This window comes from Salmo salar, unplaced genomic scaffold, assembly GCF_905237065.1.
Source record: "Salmo salar unplaced genomic scaffold, Ssal_v3.1, whole genome shotgun sequence".
NCBI lineage: Eukaryota > Metazoa > Chordata > Actinopteri > Salmoniformes > Salmonidae > Salmo > Salmo salar.
In genome coordinates this window covers 397,786-408,970 of record NW_025550937.1, presented here as the reverse complement: position 1 = coordinate 408,970, position 11,185 = coordinate 397,786, and the positions used below count along the sequence as shown (strand labels likewise).

Below are 11,185 nucleotides of genomic sequence, written 5' to 3'. Positions count from 1 at the left end.
TCTGAATCAAACCCAATGTCCACCTGGTACACTGACAGGGTCTGAATCAACCCAATGTCACACTGGTACACTGACAGGGTCTGAATCAAACCCAATGTCCATCCGGTACACTGACAGGGCCTGAATCAACCCAATGTCCACCTGGTACACTGACAGGGTCTGAATCAACCCAATGTCCACCTGGTACACTGACAGTGTCTGGATCAACCCAATGTCCACCTGGTACACTGGCAGGGTCTGAATTAAACCCAATGTCCACCTGGTACACTGACAGGGTCTGAATCAACCCAACGTCCACCTGGTACACTGACAGGGTCTGAATCAACCCAATGTCCACCTGGTACACTGACAGGGTCTGAATCAACCCAATGTCCACCTGGTACACTGACAGGGTCTGAATCAACCCAATGTCCACCTGGTACACTGACAGGGTCTGAATCAAACCCAATGTCCACCTGGTACACTGACAGGGTCTGAATCAACCCAATGTCCACCTGGTACACTGACAGGGTCTGAATCAACCCAATGTCCACCTGGAACACTGGCAGGGTCTGAATCAACCCAATGTCCACCTGGTACACTGACAGGGTCTGAATCAACCCAATGTCCACCTGGTACACTGGCAGGGTCTGAATCAACCCAATGTCCACCTGGTACACTGGCAGGGTCTGAATCAAACCCAATGTCCACCTGGTACACTGGCAGGGTCTGAATCAAACCCAATGTCCACCTGGTACACTGGCAGGGTCTGAATCAACCCAATGTCCACCTGGTACACTGACAGGGTCTGAATCAAACCCAATGTCCACCTGGTACACTGACAGGGTCTGAATCAACCCAATGTCCACCTGGTACACTGGCAGGGTCTGAATCAACCCAATGTCCACCTGGTACACTGACAGGGTCTGAATCAACCCAATGTTAAGGGGAGGGTAGATTGGTCAAGAGGGTGATGATTATTGTTGTTCTACTGCCTGATTGTTATGCAACAACACTGTTTACAAAAGCTTTGTTAAATCAGCACAACAGTTTTCAGCTGTGCTAACATAATTGCAAAAGGGTTTTTCTAATGATCAATTAGCCTTTTAAAATGATAAACTTGGATTAGCTAACACAACGTGGCATTGGAACACAGGAGTGATGGTTGCTGATAATGGGCCTCTATACGCCTATGTAGATATTCCATAAACAATCAGCTGTTTCCAGCTACAATAGTCATTTACAACATTAACAATGTCGACACTGTTTCTGATCAATTTGATGTTATTTTAATGGACAAAAAATGTGATTTGCTTTCAAAAACAAGGACATTTCTAAGTGACCCCAAACTTTTGTTACACCATGTAGGAGCAGTATAGACCTAGTCTGTTCATTATATACATCTACATGATGTATTGTTACACCATGTAGCAGCAGTATAGACCTAGTCTGTTCATTATATACATCTACATGATGTATTGTTACACCATGTAGGATCAGTATAGACCTAGTCTGTTCATTATATACATCTACATGATGTATTGTTACACCATGTAGCAGCAGTATAGACCTAGTCTGTTCATTATATACATCTACATGATGTATTGTTACACCATGTAGGAGCAGTATAGACCTAGTCTGTTCATTATATACATCTACATGATGTATTGTTACACCATGTAGCAGCAGTATAGACCTAGTCTGTTCATTATATACATCTACATGATGTATTGTTACACCATGTAGGAGCAGTATAGACCTAGTCTGTTCATTATATACATCTACATGATGATGTATTGTTACACCATGTAGCAGCAGTATAGACCTAGTCTGTTCATTATATACATCTACATGATGTATTGTTACACCATGTAGGAGCAGTATAGACCTAGTCTGTTCATTATATACATCTATATGATGTATTGTTACACCATGTAGGAGCAGTATAGACCTAGTCTGTTCATTATATACATCTACATGATGTATTGTTACACCATGTAGGAGCAGTATAGACCTAGTCTGTTCATTATATACATCTACATGATGTATTGTTACACCACGTAGGAGCAGTATAGACCTAGTCTTTTCATTATATACATCTACATGATGTATTGTTACACCATGTAGGAGCAGTATAGACCTAGTCTGTTCATTATATACATCTACATGATGTATTGTTACACCATGTAGGAGCAGTATAGACCTACAGTAGCTAATTGCTAATTTAGATGTTGTTTGACTTAATGATGGTAGGTTTGGTCGATGTGTTGATGGTAGTTGTGGTAGGTAAGTTTGGTAGGTGTGGTAATGAAATATACAGTAGGAACATGGTGATGGTAGGTGTGGTAGTTGTGGTTTGTAGGTTTGGTGATGGTAGGTTTGGTCGATGTGTTGATGGTAGTTGTGGTAGGTCGGTGTGGTAGTTGTGGTAGGTAGGTGTGGTAGTTGTGGTAGATAGGGGTGGTAGTTGTGGTATGTAGGTGTGGTAGTTGTGGTAGGTAGGTTTGGTGATGGTTGGTTTTGTAGTTGTGGTGGGTGTGGTAGGTGTGGTGATGGTAGGTGTGGTAGTTGTGGTAGGTCGGTGTGGTAGGTGTGGTGATGGTAGATGTGGTAGTTGTGGTAGGTAGGTTGGTGTAGTAGTTGTGATAGGTAGGTGTGGTAGTTGTGGTAGTTGTGATAGGTAGGTGTGGTAGTTGTGGTAGATAGGGGTGGTAGTTGTGGTATGTAGGTGTGGTAGTTGTGGTAGATAGGGGTGGTAGTTGTGGTACATAGGTGTGGTAGTTGTGGTAGGTGTGGTGATTAGGCTTGGGCTGTATCCAGATTTTCATATTGTCATACCGTCCTTCTCTCATACCAGGATTTGAAGTACTACCAGCATAGCACATGAGGGGATGCTAAAAACACAAGAAAAGCCTATGGGCATCTATTTCCAGAATCCTAACAAATTAGCACAAACTGTTAGCAAATTCACATAGACGCTGTTAGCTAAATGCTAACAACTGAAAACGAACAAACTAATTGCAAAGCAGTGGAGGCTTCTGAGGGGAGGACAGCTCATAATAATTTCTGGAATGAAGTCAATTGAGTGGTATCAAACACATGGAAACCACATCTTTGATGGGTTGATACCACTCCATTGACTCCATTCCAACCATTATTATGAGCTGTCGTCTCCTCAGCAGCTTCCACTGTTGCAAAGAAAGGCAAATCCAGCTCATAAAGGTTATGTCAGGGATAATCAACGAGGGACTATGTGTTCTATGGTAAATAATGAACACTGTGGAACTGACCTTCCATGGATTTGCATTATTTTCCAGAGAACCATAAAGCCCTGAGTTGATTATCCCTTTTATACCATGGCTATAATTTAACACATTTGCTGGTAGAAATGTGTTCATTTGCCGGTGGAAATGAGTTCAACATCCACTGAAGTAGCTAGCAAGTTTACTAGATAGCTACAATAGTTGCCTTGGTAACCAAACAAACATACTTGCTAGTTTAGATAACCAAACCATCAGTCCTAGCTTGCTATTCTAAAAACCTAATTCAACAATACCAATACTGTTTTCAATTTGACTTCATTTGTTATGTCCAAAAGTCCAAACATAATTGCAGTTGATTGAAGGCATGACGTCCCTGAACCAATAACAGTTGGTTGTATTCATGAAAGTCTTATGGGGTGGAAGATATTGATGTTTTTTTAAAGTATTTTTTATTTTAAGTGATTTATTTTACATTTTGTAGATTTTATAGAAGTAAAAAAAAAGTGACTAATTGTATTGGAGAGAAGAGGTCTCTTTACAGTGTCAAATTTATTTGAGATCTCTATGCCATGTAGTTGAGAAGGAATTGATATTTTTCATTTACAGGCAATTGTTTGCGTTGCAGTTTTAAGACGGTTCCTTAACCCTCTGAGCAGAGGATAGCACATTTTTAGCTACATTTCACCTCCAAAAAGTAAATAGGTTCTACATAAAGCTGTCCCAACTATTTGTGGGCACCGTTTGTCACCGTTATAGTGCAATTTATGTGTATAGAGGACTCCTCTCTAATATAACATGTCACACATTGTGTCAGACTGATGGAATGTTAGGTGTCTCATTGAAAGTCTAACATCTACCATGACTACTGGATGTTTCAATTCTAATAAATAACAACAATCCACACCGTAACAACAATATTGCTTTTTTAATAACTGCTTTTATTAAAGCGTACAACTTTGCTAACGAAAATGACATCAACAAACATCACTGGCCTGACTTGAGCAGCTCTGCCCGGGGATGGAGCCAGCAACTTAGCTGCAACCGGTCCGGTCCAGGCTACCTGCAGACCTCCTCCCAGACCTCCTTTTCAGCACCTCCCCTTAACAGGTGAGGTGGTGGAAATGATCAGAGTTGCATTCAACTTGAATAAAGATGAGAAACTCTGGTCTGTGGAGCCACTGGTCTAAGGGGAGGACTTCTGTTTAAACCATGTCCATTTGGGGATATTTTCTAGGACAGTAGAGGTGGTGAGCAGAGATGAATTCAACTTGGATAAAGATGAGAATCTCTGCTCTGGGGAGGAGAGTCACTGACCTTAGATGGTTTGTTGCCTTGATAAAGAGGATACTTTCTGGCTTGAGGAGAATATCATGTTTTGTGGAGGAAATGTGGCTTGATGACTTAAAGAGGAGGAGGAATTATTGGGCGACACTTTTAATTACCAATGTAACCTCAGTGGAACTGTGGCTTCATCGAGTTCCAGCTCTAGGCAGACAGCACGTCAGGAATGCTGTAAGACATCACAGAGACAGGTAAGTATCTATATATTTACATGTGTGTTGCATGTACACTAAACCCTCACATTTGGATAATGTCACTTTTAAAGTGACAACATATATATAAACAGTGTAACATGAATACATGTTTAAACATTATTTACCTCATCTTAATTCTCTTCCAGATGCCTGGCCTTTTCTTGTTCTTGGAGGTTGGCTCTGATGTTTCAGCCTCTCCTGGAGCTTCTAGCTGTTGGCTCTCTGGCTCCCCCTGTTGGTTCTCTGAACTCCCCTCCTGGCTCTCTGGCTCCCCCTGTTGGTTCTCTGGCTCCCCCTGTTGGTTCTCTGGCACCCCCTGTTGGTTCTCTGGCTCCCCCTGTTGGTTCTCTGAACTCCCCTCCTGGTTCTCTGGCACCCCCTGTTGGTTCTCTGAACTCCCCTCCTGGCTCTCTGGCACCCCCTGTTGGTTCTCTGAACTCCCCTCCTGGCTCTCTGGCACCCCCTGTTGGTTCTCTGGCCACTCCTGCTGGTTCTCCGAACTCCCCTCCTGGTTCTCTGGCACCCCCTGTTGGTTCTCTGGCACCCCCTGTTGGTTCTCTGAACTCCCCTCCTGGTTCTCTGGCACCCCCTGTTGGTTCTCTGAACTCCCCTCCTGGCTCTCTGGCACCCCCTGTTGGTTCTCTGAACTCCCCTCCTGGCTCTCTGGCACCCCCTGTTGGTTCTCTGAACTCCCCTCCTGGCTCTCTGGCACCCCCTGTTGGTTCTCTGAACTCCCCTCCTGGCTCTCTGGCACCCCCTGTTGGTTCTCTGGCCACTCCTGCTGGTTCTCCGAACTCCCCTCCTGGTTCTCTGGCACCCCCTGTTGGTTCTCTGGCACCCCCTGTTGGTTCTCTGAACTCCCCTCCTGGTTCTCTGGCACCCCCTGTTGGTTCTCTGAACTCCCCTCCTGGCTCTCTGGCACCCCCTGTTGGTTCTCTGAACTCCCCTCCTGGCTCTCTGGCACCCCCTGTTGGTTCTCTGGCCACTCCTGCTGGTTCTCCGAACTCCCCTCCTGGTTCTCTGGCACCCCCTGTTGGTTCTCTGGCCACTCCTGCTGGTTCTCTGAACTCCCCTCCTGGTTCTCTGGCACCCCCTGTTGGTTCTCTGGCCACTCCTGCTGGTTCTCTGAACTCCCCTCCTGGCTCTCTGGCACCCCCTGTTGGTTCTCTGGCCACTCCTGCTGGTTCTCTGAACTCCCCTCCTGGCTCTCTGGCACCCCCTGTTGGTTCTCTGGCCACTCCTGCTGGTTCTCTGAACTCGCCTCCTGGCTCTCTGGCACCCCCTGTTGGTTCTCTGGCCACTCCTGCTGGTTCTCTGAACTCCCCTCCTGGCTCTCTGGCACCCCCTGTTGGTTCTCTGGCCACTCCTGCTGGTTCTCCGAACTCCCCTCCTGGCTCTCTGGCACCCCCTGTTGGTTCTCTGGCCACTCCTGCTGGTTCTCTGAACTCCCCTCCTGGCTCTCTGGCACCCCCTGTTGGTTCTCTGAACTCCCCTCCTGGCTCTCTGGCACCCCCTGCTGGTTCTCTGGCCACTCCTGCTGGTTCTCCGAACTCCCCTCCTGGTTCTCTGCCCATGCCTGCTGCCTCCTTGGCCCCTCCTGCTGGCCATCTCCAGATCCAACAGGCTCTTGGCTTACTTGTTGGCCTGTGGCCCATCCCGGCAATGCCTGACCGTGGTTGGAATCGTGGCTGTGTTGGGTGGTTAGACACCGGGTGTTGATTTGAGCATCAGCCTCCAGATTCATCTGCTCCAGGTACTTTTCCATCATCCTCTCCCTCTCCTCCTTCAGATTCTGATGAGTCCTTTTTTAAGCAGGGACTGCTCTCTCCACTGCTTATTGAAATCCTCCAACTTCTTCCTTCTCTCCTCATCCTTCAGCAGCTCCTTCCTCTTCTCCCTCTCTCTCTCTGCCCGGGTCATGGTGGATATTACCCTTGGGTGTCCAGGGAAGGCTGGGAGGGGAGAAGAAGTAGAGTTCACATTCAACTTAGTGGATCTGGTATCAACTTAAATGTAATGGACACAGGGAATTAAGAATAGAAAACACAGTTGGAGCTCAATGATTCTTTAATCTTTTCAATTGAGCAAGGCATGGAATTTGTCAATAAAGTGCAATAATTCCCATCCCGAATTGACCTGACCCTAAGTTGAACATGAGCCCCAAATGGCACCTATTCCTTGTATAGAGCCAGGGCCTATGTGATAGCTTAGGGCTCCATGGCAACTAGGGGACCCCCGACCCCCCCAAAACCCTTTTTTGTGTGTGTTTTTTAGGAACTCTTTCTGGGTCTCTACTTAGTCTTGAGAGTTAGACTAGTAGATGACATTAGGTATCATTTAAAAACGTGGTTGTTACATCAGCAGTATTTTTCTTGTTATGTCAGTCAGTCACTCAATTAGCCATGTCAGCTAACATATTCTTTGGACAGAAGTTTTATATTGAAACAATGATGCAACATGATGACTGGTGTGGAACTTATGTGTGTAGAGGAGACTAAAGAGGATGATGTCATAAGCAGAGGTAAAACAGGTCTTACCTATGTGGACGATCTTATAGCCCTCCTCAGCCTCTCTCTGATACGTTCTCTCCATCTTTTTGAGGTTCCTCTTCTCCCACTTCTTATTCACCCAGTCCACAGCTCTCCTTCGGATACTTTTATCAGGTGGGAGAATGTCCTCCTTGTCATCTTCCTCCTCCTCCTCCTCTTCACTGTTCTCTATCTCACCCATCTTGTAATTCCCAGGGATCTCTCTTCTTTCCTCTTCTGACATCTCCTCTCTTATGTTTGCCTTTATGATGATCTCTCTCTCTGATTAAAGCTAAATGGCTCTTCAATGGCTCTCTGCCTCTCCTCCTCTCTCTTTTCCTCTCTCTTTCTCTCCTCCTCTCTCTTTTCCTCTCTCTGCCTCTCCTCCTCTCTCTTTTCCTCTCTCTGCCTCTCCTCCTCTCTCTTTTCCTCTCTCTGCCTCTCCTCCTCTCTCTTTTCCTCTCTCTGCCTCTCCTCCTCTCTCTTTTCCTCTCTCTGCCTCTCCTCCTCTCTCTTTTCCTCTCTCTGCCTCTCCTCCTCTCTCTTTTCCTCTCTCTTTCTCTCCTCCTCTCTCTTTTCCTCTCTCTGCCTCTCCTCCTCTCTCTTTTCCTCTCTCTGCCTCTCCTCCTCTCTCTTTTCCTCTCTCTGCCTCTCCTCCTCTCTCTTTTTCCTCTCTCTGCCTCTCCTCCTCTCTCTTTTCCTCTCTCTGCCTCTCCTCCTCTCTCTTTTCCTCTCTCTGCCTCTCCTCCTCTCTCTTTTCCTCTCTCTGCCTCTCCTCCTCTCTCTTTTCCTCTCTCTTTCTCTCCTCCTCTCTCTTTTCCTCTCTCTGCCTCTCCTCCTCTCTCTTTTCCTCTCTCTGCCTCTCCTCCTCTCTCTCCTCCTCTCTCTGCCTCTCCTCCTCTCTCTTTTCCTCTCTCTGCCTCTCCTCCTCTCTCTTTTCCTCTCTCTGCCTCTCCTCCTCTCTCTTTTCCTCTCTCTGCCTCTCCTCCTCTCTCTTTTCCTCTCTCTGCCTCTCCTCCTCTCTCTTTTCCTCTCTCTGCCTCTCCTCCTCTCTCTCTTTTCCTCTCTCTGCCTCTCCTCCTCTCTCTTTTCCTCTCTCTGCCTCTCCTCCTCTCTCTTTTCCTCTCTCTGCCTCTCCTCCTCTCTCTTTTCCTCTCTCTGCCTCTCCTCCTCTCTCTTTTCCTCTCTCTGCCTCTCCTCCTCTCTCTTTTCCTCTCTCTGCCTCTCCTCCTCTCTCTTTTCCTCTCTCTGCCTCTCCTCCTCTCTCTTTTCCTCTCTCTGCCTCTCCTCCTCTCTCTTTTCCTCTCTCTGCCTCTCCTCCTCTCTCTTTTCCTCTCTCTGCCTCTCCTCCTCTCTCTTTTCCTCTCTCTGCCTCTCCTCCTCTCTCTTTTCCTCTCTCTGCCTCTCCTCCTCTCTCTTTTCCTCTCTCTGCCTCTCCTCCTCTCTCTTTTCCTCTCTCTGCCTCTCCTCCTCTCTCTTTTCCTCTCTCTGCCTCTCCTCCTCTCTCTTTTCCTCTCTCTGCCTCTCCTCCTCTCTCTTTTCCTCTCTCTGCCTCTCCTCCTCTCTCTTTTCCTCTCTCTGCCTCTCCTCCTCTCTCTTTTCCTCTCTCTGCCTCTCCTCCTCTCTCTTTTTCCTCTCTCTGCCTCTCCTCCTCTCTCTTTTCCTCTCTCTGCCTCTCCTCCTCTCTCTTTCCTCTCTCTGCCTCTCCTCCTCTCTCTTTTCCTCTCTCTGCCTCTCCTCCTCTCTCTTTTCCTCTCTCTGCCTCTCCTCCTCTCTCTTTTCCTCTCTCTGCCTCTCCTCCTCTCTCTTTTCCTCTCTCTGCCTCTCCTCCTCTCTCTTTCTCTCTCTCTGCCTCTCCTCCTCTCTCTTTCCCTCTCTCTGCCTCTCCTCCTCTCTCTCTTCTCTCTCTCTGCCTCTCCTCCTCTCTCTTTTCCTCTCTCTGCCTCTCCTCCTCTCTCTTTTCCTCTCTCTGCCTCTCCTCCTCTCTCTTTCTTCCTCTCTCTGCCTCTCCTCCTCTCTCTTTTCCTCTCTCTGCCTCTCCTCCTCTCTCTTTTCCTCTCTCTGCCTCTCCTCCTCTCTCTTTTCCTCTCTCTGCCTCTCCTCCTCTCTCTTTTCCTCTCTCTGCCTCTCCTCCTCTCTCTTTTCCTCTCTCTGCCTCTCCTCCTCTCTCTTTTCCTCTCTCTGCCTCTCCTCCTCTCTCTCTTCCTCTCTCTGCCTCTCCTCCTCTCTCTTTTCCTCTCTCTGCCTCTCCTCCTCTCTCTTTTCCTCTCTCTGCCTCTCCTCCTCTCTCTCTTTTCCTCTCTCTGCCTCTCCTCCTCTCTCTTTTCCTCTCTCTGCCTCTCCTCCTCTCTCTTTTCCTCTCTCTGCCTCTCCTCCTCTCTCTTTTCCTCTCTCTGCCTCTCCTCCTCTCTCTTTTCCTCTCTCTGCCTCTCCTCCTCTCTCTTTTCCTCTCTCTGCCTCTCCTCCTCTCTCTTTTCCTCTCTCTGCCTCTCCTCCTCTCTCTTTTCCTCTCTCTGCCTCTCCTCCTCTCTCTTCTCTCTCTCTCTCTGCCTCTCCTCCTCTCTCTTTTCCTCTCTCTGCCTCTCCTCCTCTCTCTCTTTCCTCTCTCTGCCTCTCCTCCTCTCTCTTTTCCTCTCTCTGCCTCTCCTCCTCTCTCTTTTCCTCTCTCTGCCTCTCCTCCTCTCTCTTTTCCTCTCTCTGCCTCTCCTCCTCTCTCTCTTTCCTCTCTCTGCCTCTCCTCCTCTCTCTTTTCCTCTCTCTGCCTCTCCTCCTCTCTCTTTTCCTCTCTCTGCCTCTCCTCCTCTCTCTTTTCCTCTCTCTGCCTCTCCTCCTCTCTCTTTTCCTCTCTCTGCCTCTCCTCCTCTCTCTTTCTCTCTCTCTGCCTCTCCTCCTCTCTCTTTTCCTCTCTCTGCCTCTCCTCCTCTCTCTTTTCTCTCTCTCTCTGCCTCTCCTCCTCTCTCTTTTCCTCTCTCTGCCTCTCCTCCTCTCTCTTTTCCTCTCTCTGCCTCTCCTCCTCTCTCTTTTCCTCTCTCTGCCTCTCCTCCTCTCTCTTTTCCTCTCTCTGCCTCTCCTCCTCTCTCTTTTCCTCTCTCTGCCTCTCCTCCTCTCTCTTTTCCTCTCTCTGCCTCTCCTCCTCTCTCTTTCCTCTCTCTGCCTCTCCTCCTCTCTCTTTTCCTCTCTCTGCCTCTCCTCCTCTCTCTTTTCCTCTCTCTGCCTCTCCTCCTCCTCTCTCTTTTCCTCTCTCTGCCTCTCCTCCTCTCTCTTTTCCTCTCTCTGCCTCTCCTCCTCTCTCTTTCTCTCTCTCTGCCTCTCCTCCTCTCTCTCTTTCCTCTCTCTGCCTCTCCTCCTCTCTCTTTTCCTCTCTCTGCCTCTCCTCCTCTCTCTTTTCCTCTCTCTGCCTCTCCTCCTCTCTCTTTTCCTCTCTCTGCCTCTCCTCCTCTCTCTTTTCCTCTCTCTGCCTCTCCTCCTCTCTCTTTTCCTCTCTCTGCCTCTCCTCCTCTCTCTTTTCCTCTCTCTGCCTCTCCTCCTCTCTCTTTTCCTCTCTCTGCCTCTCCTCCTCTCTCTTTTCCTCTCTCTGCCTCTCCTCCTCTCTCTTTTCCTCTCTCTGCCTCTCCTCCTCTCTCTTTTCCTCTCTCTGCCTCTCCTCCTCTCTCTTTTCCTCTCTCTGCCTCTCCTCCTCTCTCTTTTCCTCTCTCTGCCTCTCCTCCTCTCTCTTTTCCTCTCTCTGCCTCTCCTCCTCTCTCTTTTCCTCTCTCTGCCTCTCCTCCTCTCTCTTTTCCTCTCTCTGCCTCTCCTCCTCTCTCTTTTCCTCTCTCTGCCTCTCCTCCTCTCTCTTTTCCTCTCTCTGCCTCTCCTCCTCTCTCTTTTCCTCTCTCTGCCT

The 11,185-nt window shown here is 48.1% G+C and overlaps 1 long non-coding RNA gene across 1 annotated transcript; it reads right to left on the bottom strand.

The window, feature by feature from the left end:
• Nucleotides 1-4,159: 4,159 nt before the first annotated feature.
• LOC106599960 (uncharacterized) lies at nucleotides 4,160-5,059 on the bottom strand. Its single transcript, XR_006768281.1, has 2 exons — nucleotides 4,903-5,059; nucleotides 4,160-4,752 (listed from the first exon to the last, which is right to left on the bottom strand). It is a non-coding gene; the product is annotated as an uncharacterized lncRNA (long non-coding RNA).
• Nucleotides 5,060-11,185: the final 6,126 nt, after the last annotated feature.